This window comes from Lissotriton vulgaris, chromosome 3_2 (assembly GCF_964263255.1).
Source record: "Lissotriton vulgaris chromosome 3_2, aLisVul1.2, whole genome shotgun sequence".
In the NCBI taxonomy this organism is placed as follows: Eukaryota; Metazoa; Chordata; class Amphibia; order Caudata; family Salamandridae; genus Lissotriton; species Lissotriton vulgaris.
In genome coordinates, this window is record NC_141690.1 from 164,861,177 (window position 1) to 164,883,110 (window position 21,934).

The following is a 21,934-nucleotide window of genomic DNA, read 5'->3' on the forward strand; positions in this document are numbered from 1 at the left end:
GTCTCAGGCCTAACGGGAGAGCGTTCCAGTAGAACGGGGCAAGGAATGAGAACCTTAGTCCACCCAATTTTCTACGTTTGAAGGTCGGGGTCCGGAGCAAGGCCAGGTGGGAAGAGCGAAGATTGCGGGAGGGGACATAGGGATGTAGTAGAGAGGAAATGAAAGAGGGGCCTGTGCCTGCAAGGGATTTAAAAATGATGCACCCCAATTTGAACTTACAGCGTTCAGATACAGGGAGCCAATGGAGGGATTTTAACAGAGGGTGGACATGTTGGTGTCTAGGCTGATGGTAAATAAGCCGTACCGCCTGGTTTTGTATGAGTTGTAACCTCTTCAGTTGATAGGCTGGTATGCCAACGTAAAGCGAGTTGGCATAGTCTATCCTGGAGATGACTAGGGCCAACAAAACCAGTGTAAGGGCCTCGGTGGTCAGGAAGCGTGCGATTTTACGGATTTTCCTTAATTGGAAAAAACTAGAGGAGACTACCGCGTTGATCTGGGGCTTCATAGTGAGGTCATTGCTGATAATGATCCCAAGGCTTTTTACTGAGTTGACAGGGTTGGGGGGAAGACCCAGCCTCGTGGGCCAGAAGGTGGATTTCCAAGGATTGGCAGTCCCCCCGACAAGCAGTGGCTCTGTCTTGTCGGGGTTGAGTTTCAGATGGTTCACCCCCATCCAGTCACTGATGTGACAGAGGGTGGTTTGGAAGTTGTCGATGGAATGGTCCGAGGAGCTAATATCGAAGACCAACTGAATGTCGTCCGCATAGTTAAACGCGGTGACACCGCTGCCGCGTAAAGACCGAATAAGGGGAGTGAGGTATAAATTAAAAAGAAGAGAAGATAAGGAGGAGCCCTGCTGGACCCCGCAGGTTAGTTCGACCTCGTCAGCAGAAAACTGAGAGAGCCGAACCGCCTGGCGGCGATTGCTCAAAAAGGAGCGAACCCAGTCAAGGGCGGTACCCCGGATGCCAGCATCCTCGACGCGGTCGACCAGGATGTTGTGGTCGACCGTGTCAAAGGCGGCCGACAGGTCCAGGAGCACCAAGGCCTGACTGGTGTTAGAATCAGCCCCTCTCCGCAACTCCTCCATAACTGAAAGTATAACGGATTCCGGAGAGTGGTTGGGTCGAAATCCTGCTTGTTGGGGATCAAGGAAGTGAGAGTCTTCAATAAAGGTGCTCAAGATGTTGGTGACATGAGACTCAATGACTTTGCTGAGGTAGGGGAGGAGGGATATAGGACGGTAATTACTCATAACCGTGGGGTCTGCCGTAGGTTTCTTCAGAATGGGCACAACCTCTGCTTGTTTAAATGACCAATGGACAAGGGACTAGGCCAGAGGAGAGAGAGTTGTTCAGCAGTGCCAAAGGGGGGAAGGGCAGGCTGTAAAGGCCTCACGAAGAATCTGGGAGGGCAACAGTCCGTAGGGGATCCGGAAGTAACCTTTTTTAAGAGGGCAAGAAGCTCCATTTCCGAGATTGGCGGAATCTGAGTCAGCTGCAACGATTTAGAAAAGAGCAAGGAAGGGTCAGGCCTAGGGGGGTGGGGCGGGGTCGATGAAAGAATACTGTTCTTGATATTGGCGATTTTCTACACAAAAAAAGATTTAAAGAATCACAGAGTGCCGGAGAGGGAAGGGGTTTAATGGTAACCCTATCTGGGTTTGACAGTTCCTCCACGATGGAGAAAGTATCCTTGGTTCTAGTGGAGGAGTCAGCTATTTTTTTGGAGAAGTAAGTGGTCTTGGTCTGCAGGACCGCAAATTTGTATTCCTTAAGCAGGGTTGTAAATCGTATTTTCATGTCAGGGGCGTAGCCGCGTCGCCACCGGCGCTCAGCCTGCCTGAGGCCCAGCTTCAGGGCTTTGAGGTCCTCCTTGAACCACCTGTGAGCGTCATGCAGGTGTTTAGTTGTAATCTGTCTAAGTGGGGCCACAGTATCACTTGCTGATTCTAGCCTATATGTAAGGGCGGAGGCTTGGGTAGCGATAGATCCAAGATTGGGGGGGTTGGAAGATCTAAGTAATGTGACAAATTCACTGAGGTCGGCCCTGTTCCAATTCCGGGCCGAAAGGTTACCTTCCAGGACTCTGCTAGGGCAGGGAGTAATCATGAGGGAAAAAGAAATCATATAATGGTCTGACCATAGACAAGGTGAGATTGAGAGGGCGGTTATGTCCAGGTTGGAGGTCCAAATCTGGTCTAGGGTGTGACTTTTAATGTGAGTTGCTGATTTTATATGAGAGAGGCAGTTCATGCTAGCGAGAAGGTCGGAAAATGTAGCAGAACAGGCTTTGACGTCAAAGGGCCAAAAATTGAAATCACCTAAGATTAAAAGTTTAGAGTTATTGATAACAAGTTGGGAGATTATGTCTCCGAACATTGTAGGAAAGTTGGGCATGGACTGAGGGGGACGGTAGACTAAGACACAGATGAGCGGGGTCAATGGCGATTCAAGTCTCAGCACAAGATGGTCGACCAAGGGAATACCGACTGAAGTCAGGGCAGAGAATCTAATAGAGTTCTTAACAATCGCTGCAACCCTACCTCCCGATTTTCCAGGAGCTCTGTTTGCTTGGATGATGTAATAACTAGTGGGGATTGCCGCAAGAATGTCAGGGGCAGACTCCTCATTGAGCCAGGTTTCCGTTAGTAGTAATATATCCGGTTTCTCAGAATCTAGTAGGGCAAAGATTTCCAACTGGTGTTTTACCAGTGAGCGTGTATTAAGATAGAAGACTTTAAGGTTGGAGTTTAGAGGCCTATTAATAGTGGTAAAACTGAAGGCTGGGAGAGAAGCTGGGGGTGTAGAGGTTGCTATCTCAGGGAAGGTGTCTCTGGCGCAGAGAATCCCCAGTGGCTCAAGGCTGGACGGATGTGCTGGGGGGTAGGATGACAGGAGTGTAAGCGGATCAAGTCAGCAGAGGTGTATTTGATAAAATCGGCAGGGGGACATGCCCCGTGCCCCGGCGGCCGCGGACGGGCGCAGACGGGCTTGCCTTAGGCGCGCTGACGGCGCGCCCGCTGCGCTCGTCCGCTGCTCGTCCGAGGTACACACATTTTTGTAGGAACTGATGGGGGGGTGTGGCCTCGTGTTAGTGGGCTACACCCCCCATCCATCAACCTCCTTCTTGTGGCCTCCTCCAACATAAACCAAACTCTGAATTGGACTATGAAAGTATTTCTTCAGATGGACTAATCGAGTCCCTGTATATGACCTTTGCTCTAGTGTGGTCAATCTGAACTTGTGACTTTCTCCCCGTCTAGCGCAACCAGATGACCACAAGTGGTGCTTTGTGCTTTTAGACATTATTTTCACTAATAACTTGTTGTATTTAGCCTGTCTCTTTTCTACCTGTGGGATTTCATAGTCATTCACATGATGTCACCACTAGAACCTTTGGTGACATCATGGAGTGTTTGGGGCTTAGCCTGGTGACAACTGGCAGTTGGAACCAGGCAGGCTGAGTGGCAAGCTGGTCAAAACTGGTGGGTCTTCTCTACATCTTATTGTTAACATCTTGAAGACTTGACTATAATGAATAAAGCCACCTAAATGATACCAGGCTCCAGGCTTCTATTTACAACATAACTTTAAAACTGAATATCACGGGTTCTACTGATTATATTTTTGTCATTCTGGCATCATTTTATTTGTAGCAATTTCCCCAAAAATTATAAGTTGGTTTGGGATTTCTCTGATGTTTTCATTTAAGTGCTGTTTGTGTGCTTCATAAATACTTTACACATTACCTCTAAGTCAAACCTGACTGTCTTATGCCAAGCTCCCGGAGGGTTAAAAAACAATTATTTAGTGCCTTTTGTGGTTCACTCTGACAAGGATTGTGGTTGTTGCCTAAGTGGGGCTTACACCTCCTCAAACAATAATCAAATGTTTATATATGTACCTTCTGCAACAAAAACATTTCCAGATCATCAGAAGTTTCAAGTCCGGAGTACATAGTTGAGTGCTTATTTTGTATAGCCTGGTCTATGCCTTACTGCAAGCTGCTGGTGACTCATGTACTGGACTATTGGTTCCCGAACTGCCTTTGCCTTGAATATTGCATCCCCGTCACCTAAGAGGCGACTTAACCCCTTGGACGCTGAAAACGGAACCGCTCTGTCATCAGCTGCGGGATGCGCTGTGCTGATGACGGAGCGGTTCCGTCATGGCCCGCTCGGCGCGCCTGCGCGGCGCGAATTCCGCGCCTGCGCTGAGCGTTTTATTGAGCGGGGCAGGCCATGACGGAACCGCTCCGTCATGAGCACAGCTCAACCGAGGCTGGTGATGGAGCGGTTCCGTCACCAGCATGCGGCCGCCGCGCAGCCGCCCCGCCCCCTTAGCACTGCGGCGGAATAGCCGCCCCAGTGAAGGGGTTAATGCAATAGGATAGTTTGCCTCTGCCTGATGGTAGGGAGCTGAGAAGTGGTCCTTCTCTTATTCGACAGGGGTCTCAATCCCTCCTTCATCTCTTGGGGGTTGTGTCTTACTTTGACTTGACGAAAATAAGTAACTTTTCTTTTACCCACGCGTGCTTTATATGTGAATTTCTCTATCCGAAGTTTCGTTTGAGGAGAAAATGTCCAGTGGAAAACTATAAACAAATGTGTGCCGAGACTAAATGTGCTATAAGGCTTCAGCTTGAACTCTGGTAACTGTCTGGAAAACACTTTGATCAGATATCATTCCCGCTGCTTGACCTTGTGTGCAGTTCATCAGCATAATTTGAGTAGTAGATATAATTCACGAGAATTACACATAATCGGTGTCGAGAAAGCAATGCACGTCTCTCACACTGTCAACAGCTGTTCTGTCCGATCTATTTTTGCTTTTTAGAAATGAGAGCACGTTTCTCATCTACATGAATGAAGGAGTCGTTTAAAATATTTACGATGGTTTCCAAGTCATATCTTTCTTTGGATTCTCTTTTAAATGTAAAATGTTGCCTACGCATTCCTAAAATATTTTCCCATTAGCTTGTTAGTCAGCAGTCTGAACATATGTTTTGGATTACAGCTATGCGTCTGGTTTCCAGGCCCCTTCCAATTACAATGTAAACCTTTGCTGCTGCTCTGTCGGTTTTTTTTTAAATTTTCGTCTCATATTAAGTCGCTTCTGGTTTATTACTGCAATCTTTCAAGTTATGCATTTCTTCCGAAATTTCAAGCCATTACTGCTTGATTTGTTCATTCCGTTATCGAATTGCTAATTATTTCAATGCGGATCTATTTTTTATGACATCATTATTGTCTGTACCAGGTTTCAGATTACACGGACATAGTACAGGGTTTATCAATGTGTAATATTGGGCCAAGTTGCAGATATTGTGCTAAGTAGAAATTCGGTGGAAAAGGCTCCAATGCAAAAGAATGCAACAATTTTTCTAGTGCAGCCCCTGTGTTTGAAGTTATCGATGGGTCTTTCCAAACTAATCTTAACTCGAACAGCGATCACGAAAATCACCAACCATAGACTTTTAAAGATCTCATTCTGAAATCATTGTAACGCTGTCCCCTTGGTCCTGGGACAACTGATACTGAAGGACGCATATATAAAACTTGCATATGTGCTTCTACAGATACAATAAAAAAAACATGATGTGATTGTCGAGACAAAATTTAGTGAACTCTACTTGGTCCATCCTTCATTGTACATCAGCATTCTTGCTTCCTGACAGATAAGCTGCAGAGAAATATTCCCAAATCGCACTCTCCGCTCTTCCCATCAGCGCTAGCTAGGGAATTCCCCTTGCCCTGAAGGATGGATGTTTATTCACCAAAAAGTCAGCCATAGTGACGTTATGCTTCCTTTGACCCTAGATGATATCACAAGGTTGACCTCTGGTCAGACCTTAGTCCTTCCACACTGTCATTTGTGCTGTGGGACTTGGGGAAGGGCAAAAAGTGGAACCCTGAGCTAGCAAACTGTTAAGGTCCCTGCTGTCATGATCCCTGAGACCAGGGGTAGAAAAGGGATTCTATGAATCCAAAAATTAAAGACTGTTAGCAAGGGCTGCATACTCCTGACGATTCCCTAATGATGTTACATGATTTGAGGAAAAGCAGTGGTAGTGACCCTTCTCTCAGCTCCCACACTATGGATCGCTTAGCCGTATACTTAAAGTAACCAGTCTCTATGCTTTTGTGAGACTTTTGAAAAACCTATCTTTTAAAGTGTTAAAGCCTGCTGTTGAGGGCTGCACCAATTGTTAAAGGCCTTGAATCCAAGATATTGACGTCAGCTGCAGGCAAGGGCTTATAACAAGGGAAAGGGCCCTTAACAACCAGGATAGCCTCATGATACCAGAATATTAGTTCATTGTGTCAGGAGGCCTGTACTGGTTATTAGAACATTGGAATGTTGGGAGCTCCATTGAAAACATGGAGTGCTCCGGGCTTATAATGGCTGGTATAAGCCTGGAGCTCCAACATTCCAATGTTTCTTTGTTCACAGCTCTGGCTGTGAACAAAGGGTTCAGGGAGCCTGAGGGGATTCCAATCCCCTCACGCTCCCATAAGGCTTTGTTTTTTTTTGTTAGAACATTCTGCTCTCTAGTGGCAGGATGTTCTTATTGCCCTTTGTAGCTGGGCTATACCGGCTAATAAAGTCCCTCTTCCTTGTTAAAGGCCCTCAACTTCAGCTTTTAATAGCCGGTATAGCCCTCTAAGGGCGGCTATAAGGCTATATTATAAGTTCTGAGCCACTTCATGGTCTTCAGTTAAGCGCTCAATGTTAAAATGTTCTAAACAGATCTAACGTGCCCTAAAACTCTAGGATGTACATGCTCTATATAAATCTAGACTCAAATCCAGACGGGTCATTCCAAAATATATCTAAAGGCTTATTCATCAATCAGAGACCCTAAAACTCTAGTAAACATTTAATGAGAGGTTGGTGCTTATGAAGGTTGATATGGTGGTAGCATTGTGTGCCACAGGTCAGCTTTCCTTTCTTAGACAAAGACTCTAAGGAATCAGAGCTTAACTTCAAGCAATGCTTACCAGAGGTCATGATGAGACTTAATCATCTGAAATGTAATCCGGATAAGACTGAGATAATATAAATAGGCAAAGATAATCCCTTTAACCTGGTCCTATGATGGCCAGAAGATGCTTCAGCCCTGGACAAAACATAGAAGTATGTAGTATCCTGTATATTGTGTGTATGCATATTTCCCACTACTCTATCTGTAGAACACTCTGGTGTGATGTCATTTGGAATGTTGTTCTATGAAGCAGTCAGTTGGAGTAGGGCTGAGTGCCTAGCTGGGTGCTCCTGGTGGGGCTATATACTGATGTACTACTGATCTCCCATCTATCTACAATAAATCTATCTCAACATCATCAACCTGCGTGGAGTCAGTTACTACATTTATTTGGCGATGATTTGAACTAAAGAACCTGCATATGCTACCTCTGAAGACCACTGAGGACATCCTGTGTTCCAACTCTCAACCTCAAGTAACTTCAAGCAACCTTTGAAACTACAATTTGCTCCAACTCTTCATCTGGCACACATCAGCCCCACCAGTGACCTGCCACTGGTTAAAGAATGTCAGGGTAAAGTTCAGTCCCCTTCTCTTGTTCCGGCCACAGTCCCTTGCAGTGTCAGGGATGTGTTTTAATTTAAACAAAACATTCAAAGAGTTTTCCAATCTCACCTCCTACTCTGCAAGGAAGCTAGTAGAAGTAGCACTAATTCTATCCCGGTTAGACTACTGTAATAGCCTGTTTGCTGGGGTAACCAAACAAGTGCTAATAAAAGTTGCAGATAGTATAACAAGCAGCTTCCAGTAGGCTGATGAAATTTCCCCGCCGCTCCTTTGCTTCTGCAATCCTTAAAACCCTTCATTGGCTGCCTGCTCAAACAAGCATTTGCAATGCATCGGTCTCACCTTTGGGACCTTATATGTCAGTGGACTTGTCTATTCCAAATAACAAATTGCTTCTTTGAAGAAAAAAAAAACCTCAGAAGAAAATATTTTGTTGTATTTCTTTTTTAGGAGAAACCACAACTAGATGCCGAAGTGCCAGCCACCTCTGCCACTCTAGCACTGCCAGGCCGATGTGAGGGAGAGAACAAAAGCGGACAAGGGTTGGGAGGGACATCGCAGATCAAATCTTTTCACTGCTTTTGTTTGCGGTCGAGGGGCGTAACTACTAATAGTGCAGCAGTTGCAGTGGCACCGGGACAAAGTGATGGGGGCGAAGTGGGGGGAAGCTGAATAAAAACAAAAACAAGCCGATGGGAGAACACCAGTCATTCTGGCGTTAAAGGCTGAGTGGGGCGTCCCAGCCACCAGCTACCTCCCCACAGGAGCGACAGTAAAGTTAGGAAGCAGACAACAGTAGTCTTTTCTGACTGGCCTCTTGTAATGGCTGGATTTTCTGTTTAGATGGGATCAGCCCCCAGGGGCCCCTGTGACCCAGCCAAAACGTACTCACCTTCCGTCCTCAGGACTCCTCTATATCCAGGCACCTGGTACCTACCTGAGGATAGGGAACTCGCAATATACAAGCTCATATTATTAAGAACACCACTAAATCTATAGGGATACTAAGAATACTCACTGATTACTAGGGATATCCATACCCTACACCACACTTATTTACATCAGTTGGTCTCGCGGCCACCCTGACCCAGACCGTTCTACCCTAGGGCAGATCTGCTACACACGTGGGTCTGCAGCCCCAGTGCTCTCCTTTTCCAAATCGTTCGCGATCCTGCGAAACTTACACGGTGATCTCCCTCTCACCGCTCTCATTAATCTTACGCCACAATCCGGTGGCTTTAGACGATAGTATCCCTCCTATCGCTCTCATTAACGCCGCATATCAACGACGACCACATTCCTATGAACACCTATACATATATATATATATATATTGGGATATTATCTCAGCTGTCTACTCGGGATGAAACTACAATGATGACTTTGGATATGGTTTCAGATTACTATGTATTACCTGTTCTTGGCATCAAAGGTCCACTCACTCCCTATTTATGTGATCACCACTCACCTGATTGGGATTACTCATCCATTCATGCACCTGGCAATTACCTAGAAGCTATGTTTACCTTTAGTGAACAAGAATAGGGACTACACACCAGTTAGTTAAAAACTGGGGGGGGGTGTTTATTACAGTAATATAAACATTAATGCACATCTAACAAAGGCTATAGGTAGAACACACCGCTTGAAAGAGAAAAGATTACACATAGCAGGAACACTCCGCTGAAAGGGAAAAGATTAAGTGTAGCTAATGTGATGAAAACAATATCACCTGATTAGTGTGAAGTCTTGTTCTAGCTGTCATCTGGGTTCCTCTCTCGTCTGTGCCTTGGCTCATCTCATGCTCTCTCTCCTCTCCTGCACTCTTGGGTACACCTCTGCGCTGATCGCTCTGTCTCTGGACTCCTCTTCCCCACACGAACTGTCTCTCCACTTTGCATCTTCACTCTTTTAATAGTTCCTGCCGCTCTGATCACCGTTCATTCTGTCTCTCTTATTCGCTCTATCTCTGCGCTAATGTCCAATTCCATCTGCTCCCATAGGTTAATCCACGAGCTCTCCTCTATCTCTTCTAAAAGGCATTACTTCAGACTCCAGCTATTCACACTTCCTCCTGATAAACAACTGCTTCTGACTGCTTCCTTCAGTTCCAGCTCACTATTCAACTCAGCTCTTCTCCAGATTGAACCCTCTCTCTCTCTCTGCCAACTCCACTCCACCGCTCTCCTCTCTGCTGGACTCTCCTCTGCACAACTGCCCTCTGACTGACTCTCTCCTCGACTGCCTGACTCCGCCTCTGCACTTCACAAATATAGAATGCTGTTTCCTCATGGAAAGTTCCATCCATCAGCCCACCGCTTACCAGGTCTCTGCATCACCTCGCATCAAGGACACACACCAGCCGGCCGGCCTTTTGTTGTGTCTTCTACACAGAGAATAATACAGCCTACCGATAAGGGCTGGCCCAGACCGGTTCTCTCCAAGTGGAAAACAGCCTTAACTATAAACTTCGCCTTTGCCCTGAAAAGCCTCTCTGCTTCCATCAAGATGGAGTCTCTCTAGCTTTAGGCCTGAAAGGGGTGAAATGCTCCTTAGCTCTGTCAGAATACCTACATGAACCATACCAATATGTCTAATATGTCAAAGCCAATAGGCAATAGACAGGTTAAAGTCAAGAATAAAGGCATATTAAGCAGCTATCCTCTTCTAGGTCTGGAAAAAGGGCTTAAAAGGGCCAACACAGGCTAAGAATGCCTATACTAGATGCGAGCAAGAATAATGATCTATTATCACTGCTAAATAAAGCCAAAAACCCTGCCATTACACTGCACCCTAGATCCTTATCTTGCGAGCATCTTATAAACAACAACAACCATCCAAACAAACATCAACATAATCTATCCAACATAGGCTAAAAATACCTATCCTAGATGTGAGCAAGATTAAGATCTATATCACTGCTAAATAAAGCCCAAGCCATCCACCCTTAGATCCTTATCTTGCGAACATCTGACAAACAATAACATCTAAATAAACAAACATCAACACAATCTATCAACAAATCAAGACCTAAAAAACTCCCTAAAAACAATGACAACTCAAGAAAATTCCACCTGAAACTCAATTGTAGGGAATAGAAACCTAAAAACAAATCAAAGCACCCTTGACTCGAATGCTGAAACATATCTGAGATTGGATCTGATAACGAAAGAAACTAACCAAAGCATCCTCAAACTAAATGTGCCTCAAATTCTAATGATAACTGGTGAAATCTAGTGATGTAGGGACTTATGTGTTGAATGAAAACAGCAAGGGGCCTAAATGGGCCTACTTCGGACAACTTAATGCTAAATAAGGCCTACCTACAGTTGTGAACTTAAAAACTAAATGTGTTTCAACTTCTAATGAGAGAACAAGAAAGGGCCCAAATGAGCCTTACGTACTATAGGCAACTTAAGCTAATGATGACTCATGAAACTATTGGTGTAGGTGCTAATATGTGAGATGAAAATAACAATAGGCCTAAATGAGGCCTACCTGCTGACATTTGTCAATTTAAAGTGAAATCTGAGAAATACAGTTGCAAGGTCTGGGCAAACATTAATACATAATCATACTAAAAGACACTGTACCCAGAATAATCCAAATTTTAAGGTAACCACCCATTGATCAATCAAGGTGAAAATATAAGAACAGTAACAAAAAACATTTTAAATCACACGGTGGAACACATGTGCGCACCATCATTGAAAAAAGTCCTTCATTTGGAAAAACTATAATAGGTGACATATTTTTTTTTAAAAGTGGGGCCTGCTTGTAGTGATGTCAAAATTGCAGGCCAGGGAATTAAATAACTCAGTCATAATAGGTGACAACGTTTTTTTTCGCTTTAAAAGTGGGGCCTGATTGTCCAAGGGATTATTTAATGTCCAAATTCTTCAGTGTAGGCCACCACCCTGCATCCTGGGCACTTCCTCCAATGCGGCCATCCATCACCCGGTCTGGTCTGGTCTGGTTCCATCATCCAAAACAATAAACTAAAATAATAACATGAAAATAAAAAGCTAAAACAAATAAAGGGAGTGGGCAGACGCACGCACGCACCCCAACTGCAGCCATCCTAGAAACAAGAGAAGAAGTATCATTATTCTTGTAAAATAAAATTTTCCATTTAAAAAGCACCCCGGGTGCCTTTCATTATTGAAAAGGAAATATCCTAATTAATTAAAACATTCAAAATTTTAACTTTTAGTAACATTGAGTGGGGCCTAACATACCCTAATCCTAACTAAGCCAGTCCCACCCTTCTGGGCAAGAGCCATGCTACAGTGTGAAAAAAAATTTGGAGTACCGCCCAAATGGTGACAGCATCAGCAGGGCACTGCAAGCCTCCCATTTTCCCAGGTCAGAGTCCGCCCACGCCCAACCAAGGGAAGAGCAGGCCACCCCGCCCTTAAATAAACAAGCCGTGCGCGGAAGAAAATTGGATTGTAGCCCATCATAACACACTGGGACGTGATCGAAACTTGCAGAATGAAAAAAAAGTTCGTCTGCGCAGACCAGCTGGTCTTGCCAAGGTCAAAAAACAAATTTCTCCTGCCTTATTTTGTAACTAACAGAAGCTCGAATTTAACAAAAACAATTCTGTTACAGTGCATTGCCAATTAAAAAAAAAACTGCAGTTCTTTTTTTTGTAAAAAGACGTTTGTCCAACTAACTCAACTAAAGGCAAGACATTTCACTTATTTAGGGTCCATATGTCAAAGAGAAATAATTTGTAAAACAGCATAAAAATGCAGATACATTTCAACATTGTATTTAAGTTCACATTTATAAAAACATACATTTTCATTTGAACATTTTCATTTCAAAGGCAAATAGTTGCCAGTCACTAATTAAAAGCACATGTTACCATGCACAGTCGGGCAAGATTTATTATTTGAAAACCAACACATTCCTGTCTAGATGGAAACCCCTCACAGAAATAATTAATGAAAACAGCTCGTAGCGTGCACTCTAACGGGCTATCTTTTTAACATTTCTCTCATTTTAAAAGAACAGCTTTCTCCATAATTCACTTGTTGATTTATAAGCACTTCAGTTCCAAGGTGAACCCACACAAATACGTAGACGCATTTCAAAAGGAATGTGAAATGAACAGAACTCTTCTCAAAACACAAGATGTTACCGTTCCGTCAAGAAACTGACAAAGCACGTAGGCTGACCAAGGAACCAAAAAAAAAAAGTCAAAATCAAACCATCAAAAATCCTTAAAATAATTCACTGACTTTTATAGTCAGGTCAGATAACCATGCATGTTGACAGCATGTAAAAAATAAAGGCTGCCATCTCAACTCAAGATATTAACCCTTTGGCAGCTCAAATAAAAACATTTCCCAACGTCCATTTATACATGGGAAAATCATTAGCACATTTCTTCACGTTTACAAATGACACGTACACATATTTTCAAAAACGTTATCCCCAAGCACCCGAGAAAGATCCAGCTCTCTCCTGCCAAACGTAATGATAACATGCCCTGTCCAAACCATGACCACATGGCGCTATTCACAAGCCATATTTACAAGGAGCTATATTCACAGAACTCCACAGATCATAGAACAATGAACACATTTCACATTGCACAGCATAAGCAGATGCAGCAAGCAATTGAATGGGCAATTTAAAAGCATTTTTTACACACATTTATACAATTGGACCATCACATAGATGTAACTGGCTTTCTCATGTAATGTCATCCTTCAACTCTGACAGTTTAAACACCAAGATGAAAACCATTTCTTCCACCCTGAATAAACCAAATGCCATGATGTAATACAATCTCCTCACGCTGCAACTGTTCAAGCCAATAGGTCTAACAGGCTACATAAACTGCAACATTAAGCCAGATGGAACTAGCGTTCAGGGCACTCCCTCAGAACACATGGCCAGGCACACAGGCTTCGTAAACTGTCCGACTACGCCAAAATGTAATGGCGTTCAGGACCCTCCCACACAACACATGGGAAACAATCTAAGCACCTGGCCAGGCACACAGGCTTCGTAAACTGTCCGACTACGCCAAAATGTAATGTTTGGCGCTCACTCACAACACATGGGGTCACACAGAGTTCGTAAGATGCCGACTACGCCAAAATGTAATGGCTGGATTTTCTGTTTAGATGGGATCAGCCCCCAGGGGCCCCTGTGACCCAGCCAAAACGTACTCACCTTCCGTCCTCAGGACTCCTCTATATCCAGGCACCTGGTACCTACCTGAGGATAGGGAACTCGCAATATACAAGCTCATATTATTAAGAACACCACTAAATCTATAGGGATACTAAGAATACTCACTGATTACTAGGGATATCCATACCCTACACCACACTTATTTACATCAGTTGGTCTCGCGGCCACCCTGACCCAGACCGTTCTACCCTAGGGCAGATCTGCTACACACGTGGGTCTGCAGCCCCAGTGCTCTCCTTTTCCAAATCGTTCGCGATCCTGCGAAACTTACACGGTGATCTCCCTCTCACCGCTCTCATTAATCTTACGCCACAATCCGGTGGCTTTAGACGATAGTATCCCTCCTATCGCTCTCATTAACGCCGCATATCAACGACGACCACATTCCTATGAACACCTATACATATATATATATATATATTGGGATATTATCTCAGCTGTCTACTCAGGATGAAACTACAATGATGACTTTGGATATGGTTTCAGATTACTATGTATTACCTGTTCTTGGCATCAAAGGTCCACTCACTCCCTATTTATGTGATCACCACTCACCTGATTGGGATTACTCATCCATTCATGCACCTGGCAATTACCTCGAAGCTATGTTTACCTTTAGTGAACAAGAATAGGGACTACACACCAGTTAGTTAAAAACTGGGGGGGGGGTGTTTATTACAGTAATATAAACATTAATGCACATCTAACAAAGGCTATAGGTAGAACACACCGCTTGAAAGAGAAAAGATTACACATAGCAGGAACACTCCGCTGAAAGGGAAAAGATTAAGTGTAGCTAATGTGATGAAAACAATATCACCTGATTAGTGTGAAGTCTTGTTCTAGCTGTCATCTGGGTTCCTCTCTCGTCTGTGCCTTGGCTCATCTCATGCTCTCTCTCCTCTCCTGCACTCTTGGGTACACCTCTGCGCTGATCGCTCTGTCTCTGGACTCCTCTTCCCCACACGAACTGTCTCTCCACTTTGCATCTTCACTCTTTTAATAGTTCCTGCCGCTCTGATCACCGTTCATTCTGTCTCTCTTATTCGCTCTATCTCTGCGCTAATGTCCAATTCCATCTGCTCCCATAGGTTAATCCACGAGCTCTCCTCTATCTCTTCTAAAAGGCATTACTTCAGACTCCAGCTATTCACACTTCCTCCTGATAAACAACTGCTTCTGACTGCTTCCTTCAGTTCCAGCTCACTATTCAACTCAGCTCTTCTCCAGATTGAACCCTCTCTCTCTCTCTGCCAACTCCACTCCACCGCTCTCCTCTCTGCTGGACTCTCCTCTGCACAACTGCCCTCTGACTGACTCTCTCCTCGACTGCCTGACTCCGCCTCTGCACTTCACAAATATAGAATGCTGTTTCCTCATGGAAAGTTCCATCCATCAGCCCACCGCTTACCAGGTCTCTGCATCACCTCGCATCAAGGACACACACCAGCCGGCCGGCCTTTTGTTGTGTCTTCTACACAGAGAATAATACAGCCTACCGATAAGGGCTGGCCCAGACCGGTTCTCTCCAAGTGGAAAACAGCCTTAACTATAAACTTCGCCTTTGCCCTGAAAAGCCTCTCTGCTTCCATCAAGATGGAGTCTCTCTAGCTTTAGGCCTGAAAGGGGTGAAATGCTCCTTAGCTCTGTCAGAATACCTACATGAACCATACCAATATGTCTAATATGTCAAAGCCAATAGGCAATAGACAGGTTAAAGTCAAGAATAAAGGCATATTAAGCAGCTATCCTCTTCTAGGTCTGGAAAAAGGGCTTAAAAGGGCCAACACAGGCTAAGAATGCCTATACTAGATGCGAGCAAGAATAATGATCTATTATCACTGCTAAATAAAGCCAAAAACCCTGCCATTACACCTCTCTAGTTCACCATAAAAACAACGCCTGGTGGGCTGCCAAGAAGAAACGGTGCTTGTTTCTAGCAGGTTCCTTGCAAAATAGTGGACCACTCAGAAAAAGAAGGTAAAGTGGATTTTTTTGGGGGGGGGAGAGGGCTGTGTGCTTACAATGTTTTTTCGGATAAGTCTAATTTATTATTTGTAATATATCAGGACATATGCTCCTGTCTGGTTTATATTAATGAGTGTTTGCATTCAGCAGTGCAAGAGCAGTAAGTAACATGACGCTCTGGCACAAACATATTGTTCCCACGTAAGGTTGTATTTCAAAAGGTACTGGGCAAAATAAAATTATGTGTTGAGGTGAAAAAACTGGCAACAGAACGAGTAGAGTTAAACAATGTTGTTTTCTTCTATAGCACTGAAGAACTCGAGTGTGGTTTCAAAGCACTGTAGGAGATACGTCACGCAGAGGCTGGGTCATGGTTGCCCTCCAATTCGGTATCTTTTGACTATAGGAAGATATTTTTTAATGTGATGATCACCACAGGCGTTCAAAGTTATAAGGAGCGCCCTCTGAGAGAGATGTAGGGTCCGGTCTTGGTCGTACTAGTGTATAGTGTAGCCTGGTAGCCAGAGTGAGAAAGTGATAAACATGGACAATAGGTGTGAGCCCTGTAAGTGTGAAACATATGGGATGGGAAAAAGGGGTTCCGCTCAAAGCTGTCCAGATACCGGGATAGCAGCGGCGCAACTAGAGCCAAATTTCGTAGGGGATTTAAGAAAAAAATCTGGAGGGGCTAATTCTATCAGGAATAGGCAGAGTAGAGATACTATGAAGTACTTGGGTGCAGCTGTGTGTGTGCCCGGGAAGCTGTCTTAGCCCGGGCTGCCACACACGACGGGGGGGAGGGCTGAAGCCCTTCGAGCCAAATGGGCGTTGCGAACCTGCCGGATAGTGGTTTTCAATCCTGTTTTGTCAGTCCTGCAATATTCCTAAGCATAACGGAACTCTTGACTCTGTGTTTACTATCTAAAAAGTGAAACTGCTAGTCTTGGCAGGCTAAATGTTGAAGACAGATGAAAGAGAATGGGCGGAACCGCCCTCTCTTAACATCGGGCCAGCCGAGACCTCCATAATACTCAACTCAATAGTGCCCCTCGGGCTGAACTCAGATGGAAGAGGGGTCTCCTGGAAAACAAGCATTGGCATGCAATAGGACTCGCATTTATAGCAAGACCTATTGCATTTAAAACAGGAGTGCAGGCGGGCGGGAGAAGGCACAAGCACGACCTGGAGTGCATGGGAGGGGGGCCCAAGAAGTCACAGACTGCATGAGGAGGGTAGAAAGAGAAGGGAAAAAAGCAGTCTGAGCAGTAAAGGGGCCAGTAGCCATGGAAGGATACAAATGACTGACATGGCTGTCACGGGAAAGGACTAACAAGCTTAAAACCAATTGGAAGGCAGTATTTAAAAACTAAGCCAATGAAGAAGATGGGCCGGAGAGTGGACGGAGCTTCCACACTATAGTGTATTCTGCATGCCTCGCAAAGTGATGGCAGCGCATTCGCCCCGCAACGCTAGTTGAGACCGAAAAATAATTTTATTCAAGCTTGTTTTAATCACTTTTAGAGCCTTTAGAGCATCCGAGCCTGAATACCTAGCTGCCAGGTTCACACCATATGTCACTGCCTGGTCACTCAGATCCTCCTCAGCAAACTTACTAAAGCCCCCTGCAATTAGATATATAACCAACAGAGTCAAATCCTTGGCTACGCTTGGAAGCAGAGTATGGAACCTCATGCCCATAAAGCTAAGACTGATGGAATCAGAAACACAATTTAGGAAATATTTGAAGACTTTGATTTTTGCAGCCACCGACGCACTCTATTAATCACTTGTTTAAATTGCAATACAACTCATGCCTGTTTTGATCTCTTTTCTTACTTACACACAGTGCCAGAATGCTCCCTTCGAAGTGACCGTTGCGTTATATAAATACATGAGTCAAATCAAATCAAATCAAATGCACATCCTAATTCTAGACGCTGAGAAAAAAAGGGGGGTCTCAAAACACGTTTCTCCATGTTATGCCTATGGGGATTTTTCCTTGTTTGAACACGACTACAACCCAAAGCGCTTAATGGAATTACACCAAATTTGGCAGAGAGCTAGATGTTGGTCCAGAAAGCATGCTTTTTGTTATTTGGTGTAGATCTGTTTAGTTTTTTCATAGATATTCAAGTTTAGAAATATGGATATCTGGAAGCCCAACAACCTACTGAAGCCCTACTAAAATGTAATAGTCTGACAACACTTCAAAAAGGAAGTGTTGACAGCCATCTTGGGATTCGTTTAAAACGAGTTTCCCAAAAAATAAAAAAAATAAAAGGGGGCAGAGTAGAAACACCCTGACACTCTAGGCCTCTTGAGTTGTACCAATGGGACCCTCAGGGACAAAAAAAGCTTTTTTTATAAAACTTCAGCCGGATCTGGCCGAACATGAAAATCAAAAATTAATTGCGATCTCACATGTTTTGTTATTAATTGGTCCCTGGGTGGGCCAGGTCCTGGGAGCAGTTTACAAATAAAGAAGGGGGGCACACAAGTTCCCCACTCCCTTTGGGGGCTTATTCTGCCCTGGGGACCACCACCTCCTCGGGGCTTCATTATAATAATAGTACAGGGGTTGCCCTCTCAGCAGCCCCCATGCCCTAGGGACCACCACCTCCCCGGGGCAAAAGAAAACTTTAATGCAGGAGGGACTGCAGAGCCCCCCACAGACCCGGGACCCACTCCTTTCCGTTACTGTGTATTCCAATGGAGGGGGGCCACGCTGCTCCCCTTCCAGACCCCTAGATGGCCCTGGGGACCATCCCTCCTAGGGCTAACTTCAGCAATATCCCACGGTGCCCTACCCCAGGACATTGTAGTTTGGTATGGCTTGGTGGGAGTGGTATTAGTGAAGGAAGAAAATAGAGTTTAGTTTCCAGAGATAAAGTAAAGCTATGAACTATGCCCAGCTCTGCTTGTCAGGCTGAGAAGTCAGTTACCAACTGTTCCTCACCTTACCATCAAAAGTGAACACTCTAATAGACATGGAATGATTACCTCATGGAATTTCAATTCTATAATGCAGTTACAGTAAGCCAAACCAGACATTGAACAGAAGTAAACCAAACTTCATCAAACAGTAAACAGCAATATACTGCAGTTAGAGATATTCTTTCTGGACTCTGAGAGGGAATAGCATTCTCTGCTGACCTTTTCTATGAGTGTAAAGCTTTATGATGAACACTTACTTCCTTAACTATGACATCTGTAGTTGTGAAGGCTATGCTGTCACCTTCTATGCTCCCTGAATAGAAATCCCTACTAAAGCATATTGTGCTAAATCTATATTTAGAAGCTAAAGGGAGGTTTCTTTTATGAAACACCAATTTGCAAAAATCTGTTTTATTATGGTCGTAATTGTTATCATTCTTTATTTCATAATATTACTTGTCAACTTATTAAAATTTTAATTTACAAATCATATTGCTGTATCTTGTGAACTTGCTCCTATTTTGTATATATGCTGGCTTTGTCAATATCTTAAAATTAATCAATTTAAGCTGAATTATTAATTCCTGGTCCTTACTGTGGAGTCACAGAGGCTTCACTGGCTGGAAATGTATTTTTATATTTTACCTCCATTACAGCACTTCAAGTCAACTAACAAAGGTCCGTACAACCAATGGGTAAATATCTTTAGTTTTAAGATATTGACCAAGTCAGCATATATACCAAATAGGAGCAAGTTCGCACCAGGCAGACTCAACCAAGGATAAGATGGGAGTTCATAGATTAAATCAAACTGGATAAACAGGGATCCAGAAGAAAGGTATATAATTACAAATACCTACAGGTATACCCAAAGGATTCCTTTATTCATAGGATACCTGGGGTAAGGATAAAAAGTTAATTGGTTTTTTTTATTGACTGTAATTGTTAAATTAAACCTCCTATATTCGTGCCAACACATTTTGGCGCACACTATGAGCCTGTTCAGGTGTGGGGTCTTTTTCAGGGCTTGTTAAATGTATCTCTGCCTTTCTACATATGCACACCATGCATACTCTTGAGACCTAAGGCTCTCACCATTCTCGGTCTTCTGTCCTTGAGGATTTTGTACGAGACAAGGTTAAAGGTGGACATTAACCTTTGTATAGTACATAAAATACATGATCCCAGTTCATAAAGAAGTCAATGGCCCATAACCGTATTGTTCATGAAAAAGGGGACACCTCCCTTAGATACAAACAGTAATAGTAAAAGTAATCCTGGTGCTACCATGTATCTTCATTGTAAGTACATAATTTCCTGTTCATTGGAGTATTTACAACAACGTTTTTAGGGGTTTACAATAACAAATATTGTGTTTTTGGATGTGATACTATTTCTTTTACTACAATTTTAAAATACAATCTATGTGGGAACGTGTTTGGTGACTAGGCTTATTACAAGCAATTCATCCATGCTCTTTGCTCACCCTGGATTCAAGTTTTACAAGAGTCATGCGGTTCTGGAGATCAAGAAAAAATATTTGTTAGATAATGCTGAAGGACATTTGTTTCACATACACATTACTGAATGTGGCTGCATACCTGTCTCATGCGTACATTTTTATTGAATTCGTAAGCAGTGGAAAGCACCCGCCAGAGGCCGTACATAATGCCAGTTAAGCAATCATATTCTCTTGAATAGCATTGTCAAGAGACCTGATGTAGGCTTTGCAAACGTGGAGATCCGGGTAAGCGTGAGCTCCAGTGTGGTATGCTTTTCTGTTTTATATTATCCCTTTAGGGTCAATCTAAAGCGCCTGCTGAAGTCCATATCCATAGGTGCGGCGCCCTCAAGATACTCAGACACTCGGTCTCTTTCCCGTCATGGTATATAGTATCATAGATACCTGTTGTGCTAATCAACCCACTGGTCATTGTGTTTATATTCATATGGCTCAACTGGATTATGTGTGTAGCAGCTCTGGTCCTTGATATTGTATGATTGTGTGGCTGCAGCACATTCCTTTAAAAAGTTCCAACCGAAGCACACCTCTCTTGCATAGTTTATATATTCAAGGTATTGAGGTATGTTTTAGAGCTCCCGCCTAAGACAAACCATGGTATCTATTAAGTCCTCAATTACATAACTGTACTGTTGTTCCGATTCCCGTTCCTGTATCAACCACCCTTTTTGTAGGTTCACTTACTTCATCAAAGATCGCACTCCATGGAAGTGTACTATATCCTCTCCAGGGCCGGAAAGGCTACCGGGCGTTTTGGAATGCTGCTGAGCTGGGGGATGATTTTGTTGATGGGGACCTGCGTGTGCTGAACGAAATATCTTTTGCTTTGTTTATTTCAAAGCACACCCAGGTCGCCATCAACTAAATCAGACCCCACCGCAGTGAAATCAGCCCCCAGCTCGGCAGCATTCCAAAACGCCCGGTAGTGAGTCCGGCCCTGATCCTCTCCCAGACCGCATCCGAGCACTGGTTTGCACTTGGGGAGCGATATTTGCAGAGGCTGCAGCTTCCTGTGGGCACCTGTTATGACATCATTACCACGTTGGAGTCCCACTTCATACTCATGTGTCCTGATCGTTACAATTAGCTATTGAATGGAAAAACAGGGGTTTTTGTTTCTTGGTTCATTCCACATGGGACCCATTGGTTTTAATGAGTTTATTGCGATCGAGCAGTATGTTTTTTTCCTACTCCTTGTGCATGCACATCTCTATGCCTATTCCAGGTGTCCCCACCATTCTTCATAAGATCAGTTTGCACTTTCAAAAAAGGGGTGGGTTCCTCCCTATCTTCATGTAGTGTGAATATTGATATGCTTGACTCATGATAGTTATGTCCATAGGATTTCATAATTTAATCCATGTGTTGTGCTTGAAAGCCTATAGATCCATCTTTGCTAATTTCTTAATAGTTGTTTTTACTCGCTGTTGGTGGCAGTTTTTCAATGATAAACCAGGTGAAATAATTCTCTGTGTGGCCTGAGGATAGAAAGTGATGCATCTGTTTTATGGTAGTGTTCTTACATTTGAAAGTGCTCTGTGTCCGTTGATGTGTAATCATCTTTTCCTATCTTGTATTGTGTTTTTAGATGTGATACTATATATTTTTAAAACATTTTTAAAATTCAATCCATGTGAACGAAGTGTTTGGTAACGAGGTGTATTACAAGCAATTCATCCATGCTCTTTGCTTCTACTGTAGTCTGGTTTTCCAAGCATCATGCGGTTCTGGAAAGTGGTG

The 21,934-nt window shown here is 43.8% G+C and overlaps 1 protein-coding gene across 1 annotated transcript in view; it reads left to right on the forward strand.

Annotated features, from left to right (window-relative positions):
* The window catches only part of GPR78 (G protein-coupled receptor 78), a 207,096-nt gene that overhangs the window by 159,515 nt on the left and 25,647 nt on the right, over positions 1-21,934 (forward strand). The gene's annotated exons all lie outside the window — the stretch shown is intronic.